General features: G+C 44.1%; 1 non-coding gene and 1 pseudogene across 1 annotated transcript; both read right to left on the reverse strand.

Moving 5' to 3' along the window:
- Window positions 1–687: 687 nt before the first annotated feature.
- Window positions 688–764, reverse strand: LOC136750642 (small nucleolar RNA SNORD66). Its single transcript, XR_010816934.1, has one exon. It is a non-coding gene; the product is annotated as a small nucleolar RNA SNORD66 (small nucleolar RNA).
- Window positions 765–1,344: 580 nt separating this feature from the next.
- LOC136750650 (uncharacterized) lies at window positions 1,345–1,414 on the reverse strand (annotated as a pseudogene).
- Between the last annotated feature and the right edge of the window lie 6,201 nt (window positions 1,415–7,615).

Here is a 7,615-nt window from a genome sequence, read left to right on the forward strand (position 1 = left end):
GCACAATGCTAATTGTTTTGGGAAGTCTCAAATTGCATTTCTGAGCCCGTTCTGCCACGTGCCCGTTGTACAGGTGTGTGTTACATGAGGTTGTCAAAAACCAAAATGGCCAAGCACTAAATGAAAGTCCTTAAAATAAACGTACACACCACTTACATTCATGCTTGCACGATGCTTCAAATGCTTGCTTAATGATTGGCCCATTGATACTGAGATTGCACAACCAACCTGTGCCTTATTTACAATAAAGGACTATCAAATTTCAGTCCTTTACATTAAAAAAATAATTAATTTAGTTTTTATTACCAAGCATGCATCCAGCTCTTTCTGCTTCTTCTCCAGGACCTTGTCTCCACCCTGATCCTTCTCAAACTCCGTCTTGCAGTTTCTCAACAGCAGCTGGCGGAAAGTCACAGTCACGCCCGGCTTGCCAGTGGTAGGGACGCTGAGCTACAGAACGGGGAGGAGGGAGAACATAAACCCTAAGGAAGAGGGAAACTTGAACTAGCTAAGCATAGTCTGTGTGGTAGGCTGGCTTCTAGCTTTAACAGGTATCAGGGTGAAAACCCACAGATGAACAGGGGTCCAGGATTCATGCAGCTCATCTCATTGAATGGTTTGGAATTGAATGCAAAACAAATTCCAGATAACTCTGGAGTGGGACGAAACTGAAAGTGTTCAATGAGGCTCCTCATTTCCTCTCCTCCATCACTAGATGCCAGAGGCCCAGACACCATGGCACTAATAAGAGATCATCACTGGAGCTCTACACTAAGACGGACTGGGACAAACCGACACCTTGGCTTACACAGAGTGTGGGTGAGTGATGGCAAGAGCACTAGTGCCATCTCAGCAATACTTCTTGATATGCTCTTCACAAGACCGGCATCTGCTGGTCCATTCAAAACTGAGCTCCCACAAATTACAATTCCATAACAAAGCGAATCTGATCCATGTAGCATCTTCACAACCCTCTACCATGCCCTTCCTCCCTCTTTTACCTCACTCACCCCTGCCACACTCCTTCTCTCACCTCCATAAGGCAGCGGCACATATTGGCGTATGTGATGGAGAAGTTGGGTTCAGAGATGGCCTTCTCGAAGATTAGGTCAACGACACCCTTGAGCCGCTCCTCTGTGTCGATGGTCAGCTCGGTCACTTGACGCATCAGCTGATGGAACATCTGTGGGGTCAGCTTGTTCAGCATACTGCGCATCCTGTGGAATAGCTCCTGGTGAAGGGGAAAGGAGGCAGGAGGGAAGGAAGGAAAAAGGGTTAGTTCTGTAAACCTTGGCCAATGGTTTTATTTGTACTGGAGCAGTGGATGCTTGTGAGCATATGTAGCCCCTCAGTTCCGCTTTTCCATCATTAGCGGTCCAGACATGATGGCACTAAAAGGAGATCAACACAGGGGCACCAAGTTTACCCACAATCCCCTTTAAGACTAGCAAGTTATTTATCCCACCCCACAAACAAGAACCGTGTCCACTGCTCCTACATACAGGGTTCCCATGCAAATCAGATCTTTTTTTCCCATGACTTGTCCATGATTTTTCCATGGTCATTTTCTGATTTTCCATAACTAAATTATTATTACAATAAAATGCGGGAAAGTTGGAAATGCACACAGAAAATAATAAAGATATTGATAAACACAATAGGAAAGAACCACATAATCAGCTTTGTCATGACAGCCTCCTCCTCCTCCCCTTACAGCCATCCAATCCATCCACTTTTATAAAACATGCTACCCTCAACTAATAAAGAGCACACAAAGATGTAAATGCAAAAGTAAACCTAGTACTATCTGATCAATGTATATGTAGTATAAATGTTGATTACAGTAGAAACTATACAAAACAACATTAACAGTCTGTATTTTTATTAATTCTGAATTGCCTTGAATATAAACTTCTATAAATCAGCTCAATTAATTAATAAAAACATACCTTGTTATATACAAATGGCCAGGGCCTACAGTAATCCATTCCTGTACGCTGCTAAAGAAGTATTTTAGATTTAAACCTGTTTAGATTGTTTAAACCTAAAAGCTTTTACTATTATTTTTCTCTTTCTTTAAAACAATATATATAAATAATGATTTTTACCAATAAATTACCTGATTTTTGTATTTGAGGAGTTTAGATTTTACTGATTTATACCCATTTTAAACACTCAATATTATTTTCAGTTTCTTATCAGAAATTATTTGTTATGAAACACTACTTCACAAGCTTGTTTGATATTATGACATTATCTTGTCAGCACTCACATCGAAGCTGTTTTGCAGTGTACAGCACACACAGACGCTTGCTGGAGGTCATGTGATTAATATCGCGCTATATGATTGGCACACATATGAAGGTTGGTCAGCATTGTGGCATTGAGGACAGTGCAAACAGCACAAGAAACTCTGCTTTGGGATAAACAGTGTATATTGGTAACTTTTGTAGAACTTGTTTGTGGTTTGAAATTCTTTTTTATCTGTTGAATAGAACAATATGTATTATTATTTACTTGATTTTAAATAAATATGCATATCATACATTTGGCTACATAATTTAAATGCAACGGACACATAAAGTTTGAGCATTTGATGTAGGCAGGGGTTCTCAACACTGGTCCTGGTGAACCCCTGTGTCTGCTGGTTTTTGTTCTAACAGAGCGCTCACTTGTTGGCCTCGGGGTCTCTGCCCACTGGGGAGTGCCCGGTAGAGCTGCACAGGCAGCCTCCCGGGGGGCATCCTTACCAGATGCCCAAATCACCTCAACTGGTTCTTCTCGATCTGGAGAAGTAGCGACTCTACTCCGAGGCTCTCCTGGATTACTGAGCTCCACACCCTATCCCAAAGGGTGAGTCCAGCAACCCTGCGGAGAAACCTCATTTTCACCGCTTGCACCCGCGATCTCGTCCTTTTGGTCATTACCCAATGTTCATGACCACAGGTGAGGATGGGGAGGTAGATTGACGTGTAAACCGCGAGCCTTGTCCGAGGTCTCAGCTCCCGCTTCACCACCACGGACAGATAGAGCGCCCGCAATACTGCAGACGCTGCAGCGATCCGCCTGTCTATCTCACGCTCCCCCTTTCCATCACTCGTGAGCAAAACCCTGAGGTACTTAAACTCCTCCACTAAGAGCAGCTGCTCCCCCCTAACCTGAAGCGGACAATCCACTCTTTTCCGAGAGAGATCCATAGCCACAGACTTAGAAGTGCTGATTCTCATCCCAACCGCTTCACACTCGGCAGCAAAACGCTCGAGTGCATGTTGGAGATCACAGTCGGATGGGGCAAGAAGCACAACATCATCTGCAAACAGCAGAGATGCCACCTCCACGCCCTCAAACTGGATACTCTCTCTACCTCGGCTGTGCCTTGATATCCTGTCCATGAAAATCACAAACAGGAGTGGAGACAAGATGCACCGTTGGCGGAGTCCAACACCCACCACGTTTTCGACCTAACACCGAGTATATGGACACAGCTCTTGCTTTGGCAATAAAAGGACCGGATGGCACGCATAAGCGGCCCCGGCACCCCATACTCCCTCAACACCTCCCACAAGAAATCCCGGGGAACACGGTCGTATGCCTTCTCCAAGTCCACAAAACACATGTAGACTGGATTAGCATACTCCCATGCCCCCTCAAATATCTGTGAAAGGACAAAGAGCAGGTCCATTGCTCCGCGGCCCGGACGGAATCCACATTGTTCCTCCTGAATCCGAGGTTCAACTATATTTCACAAAAACATTTCAATCTACAAGAGATCTTCATCAGGATCCATATCCTGGTCTATACATCCATATCCTGAAGATCTTGTGTAGATCGAAAAGTTTTAGCTAAAAACCAGTGAAGCATGGGTTACATAAATACTTTTTATTTGTGCATTGGAGCTGTGGTAAGTGTGCAGGTATTTCTTTCTTTTTACTTTATATGGATTTTTATCTACCCTGCACCTACTAATTAAGTTGGACGTGCGTGTGATTAACTTTTACTATTAACTTTATTTCACATAAAAGGGAGATCCTCATTCTGGCAGATCCTGACCAATTTAGTCACGATCATGTACACAGATTTACGTCATTCTGCTCAGAATCTACACAAACACTGTGGGTTTACTGGCTGAATGGTCAGACTCTGTTCAGAATTATGTAAATTTGAAGTACAAGATCGCAACCAATGATCTTGAGAATCTGTGCAGAATGCCAGAAGTCTGCGTGTTGTGAACGCACCGAGCTTCTTTGTGTTGCTATATGGTTATAGGAGTTGTGCTTAGCGTATATGCACTTCACACAGACTCTCCCAAGTCTTGAAAATCCCTGTATACATAATATCTGGCACATTCATCTGGGACGTTCATAATAACCATGTGTGTTACAGAATACGTACTAAAAGGTAAGTTTAAACAGGATTTAATACAATTTTATTCTGCACCATGAAACTGTTTCTTTTTGTCAGAGTGTACATTATATCCCATGTATGTTGTAAATGGGTTATATGTGTAGCTATTTCCCATGACTGAAAATTGTTTGGTCATTTTCCATGACTTTTCCAGGATTTTCCATGACTGGAACCCTGTACATACCTCTGTCTTGATGGTCTCGGTGTCCTCTGTGGTAGCCTTCCTTATGTTTGGCTTCCATGCCTTCTCTGCCTTGTTGAGCGTCACTTCAGCTGTGAATGACACTCCAGTAATGATCTTACGTGGCTGCTTCCTCTGGCCCTGCTGGGAGCCCCAGTGGCCTATTCCTGAGGGCTGGGGGGACAAAGAGTCAGTCAGCTGGGCAGGGCAGGGCAGGGCACATCAATCTAAATAGATTCTCATTGCACACAATCTCTGAATTGCCTACTTGAGCTGTATTAAGTATACATTCTATTGGAGTTACATTCATGACTTGATCCTATTGCAGGCAGATTCATTGAACTTTCCTCAGCTATGATGCTGTATATTTTTGATGGAGGTGTTCAGCAGAAGCACGATCCACAGAACAAAAATGCCAACGTTAAAGCAGGTAAACAAGTACACAGCCTGCCAAACCACTCAAGTGCTGCCAACAAAACAGGGATCAGAAACTGGGGTTTTGCTGAAAGTCATTGTAAAAGTCAATTTGGTATCACTATACTTAGGGTTATGCAGACAGTGGAAAAGATGAGTGTAAAATCTCCAAAAGTGGATGGGTGTAGTGGGTGTGTGTCTCTCAGTTACCTTTGAGATCTTGCTGAGGCTGCTGGTGTCGATGGGCCTGTTCTTGGTGACAGGGACACTATTCCTGTCCCCACGTCGGTTGTCCTGCTTGTTCATGAGCTGCTGTTGCACCTTGATCTGCTCACGGTGCTCATCCAACTGGGCTTCCTTGTGGATCTGGTCAATTGTCTTAGGGCCCTGGTCACCCCTCCTGGACACCCAGTTATCCTGAGGAACGGGAGAATGAGTCAGTGATTAGTGGAGAGAGAGAAAACAAGAGCCAGGCAGGGAATGGGGGGGTGGGAAGCTAAAAGCAAGGAAGGTTTCTATTCTCTCAACAGTCATTACCTTTCTCAGGTCCAAGACGTCCTGCAGCATGAAGTGGATTCGAGAGGAGGTCTTCCTCTCTTTGACGATCTGCTCCATCTGGTTGAAGTACTGGTCCATGGGGGGCTTGTAAAAAGATCAGACAGAACGATTAGAAAACATTCCAGACAGCGTGGCAGAGCAGTAACTTCATACTACTGAGTGAAGCAGCGTTCCTTCTGGAAAGCTCTTGCAGATGCACAGAAGCAATTATTCAGACCACTGTCTAGAGGCCCAGTGACTCTAGAAAGCTGATGGCAGAAGAAAGGCTAGTTTGCTCATTTTAAAACAACGCAGGAGTGCTGGTGAGACGGAATTTACTCTTCTGGCAAACTTGCCACTCCAGTATTGGCTCATTATGTCTAGAGAAGAATATGAGGACCAGTATGCAGTCTGACGTTCCTGGATGTTTAGCCAGGGCACGGTCTGGCATAGCGGCATTACCTTTGCCTTCTCCGAGTCCAGGTCCTTGCCAATAGTGGAGAGGAGTCGGCACAGGCACTCCAGGGACTCCTCATCCTGCTTTCTCAGCAGCTTGACGATGACGCAGTTGTGCATGGTGTTCTCATTGAGCATCTTCACCTTGAGGAGCTGCCCGATGAACTGGATATTGCCCAGTGCCCGGCGGCGACGCTTGCCCTTGGCCTCCTCGCCCTGCACACACAGACAGCACTTAATGACAGTCCACATTGGCATTCACAGAGAGGGGCCCTGCACATTGTGGAAAGGAGGGGTGCCGGGTAGGGAATCCAATACCGGGCACTTTTATCAATCCCGGGATTTCGGGATTGTTGTTTATAAAACAACAATTAAAAAGAGCTTCCCACCTAACACATGTATTATTAAGTTGCTGCAACGCTGCGTATTAGCGGGGTCATTTTCAAATGCAGTAATAATTATAATGCAACCAACAGAATCAATGAAAACAACAAGACTAATAGCCTATTGCTTTCTTAAATACGTTAATGTTTTTATTTATGTATCACTACATCAAGCACCCAACACCACAAGCTTGTGACAGAATCAGAGGAGGCCACCCACAATGATTAGTGTGCTGGCTGAGTAAAGGAAAAGCTCTAGAACGATTCTGTGAGCTGCATGACCAGGTTGTGGATTTTCTCAGAAAAAGCAAAATGAGGACTGCAGCTGACCACCTTCATATTTTGGAAATTGTGGAATTCCTCTCTAATGATGCTTTCTTGGCTGACATGTTCTGTCACTTAAACTGGTTAAATCTGTAGTTAGAATAACAACAGTCGTGGACATGGTGGAAAACCTTTACTAGGAAGCTTGACTTGTTCGATTTGGACTTGTCATCTGGAAGGCTACTGCACTTCAGCACACTGAAGAAACGACAGGCAGAGGGACCAGGCTGCAGTATTGTCACAGAGGTGATGAAAGATTTTATCAAGCAGCTGAGGGACAACTTCTACACCAGATTTGAAGACTACAGCATGCCCAAGGACATCATTGCGTTTGTACGTGATCCTTTCACAGTCCGTCCAGGTGGAGAATTCTCCTCCCTTGATAAGACAACGATATCCTCGCTGGATAAGGCGCCCCTATGAGCTGACTGAATTCCAGACGTCGAGCCAAATCAGGGATGCGCATAGGAGTGCCGAGTCCTTGTGTGCGTTTTGGGTGGCATGCTCAGAGGAATACAGCATAATAAAGAAACTTGCGTTTTATGTGCTAACAATCTTTGGACCAACGTACACCTGTGAGTCCTCATTTTCCTCTCTGAATGCAATGAAGACTCACGACAGGAACCGGCTTGCACACGAGTCAATCGAGGACTGCCTGCGCATCAGAATCACATCCCTCTCACCTGACATCCAAAAGATCGTGTCCGAGGGGAAATGCAACTTTTCCCATTAAGTAAGTAACTTAGTATTTAATAAATAGTCATATAGGCTCCTAACATTATTGTGATTATTATTATCATTATTATTATTATTATTATTATTATTATTATTATTATCATTATTATTATTATAATTATAATTGGTGCTTATCCAGGGCTATTTTAGGTCTCATGCTGACAGTATTTTCTGTTTGTTT

This window comes from Amia ocellicauda, chromosome 5 (assembly GCF_036373705.1).
Source record: "Amia ocellicauda isolate fAmiCal2 chromosome 5, fAmiCal2.hap1, whole genome shotgun sequence".
NCBI lineage: Eukaryota > Metazoa > Chordata > Actinopteri > Amiiformes > Amiidae > Amia > Amia ocellicauda.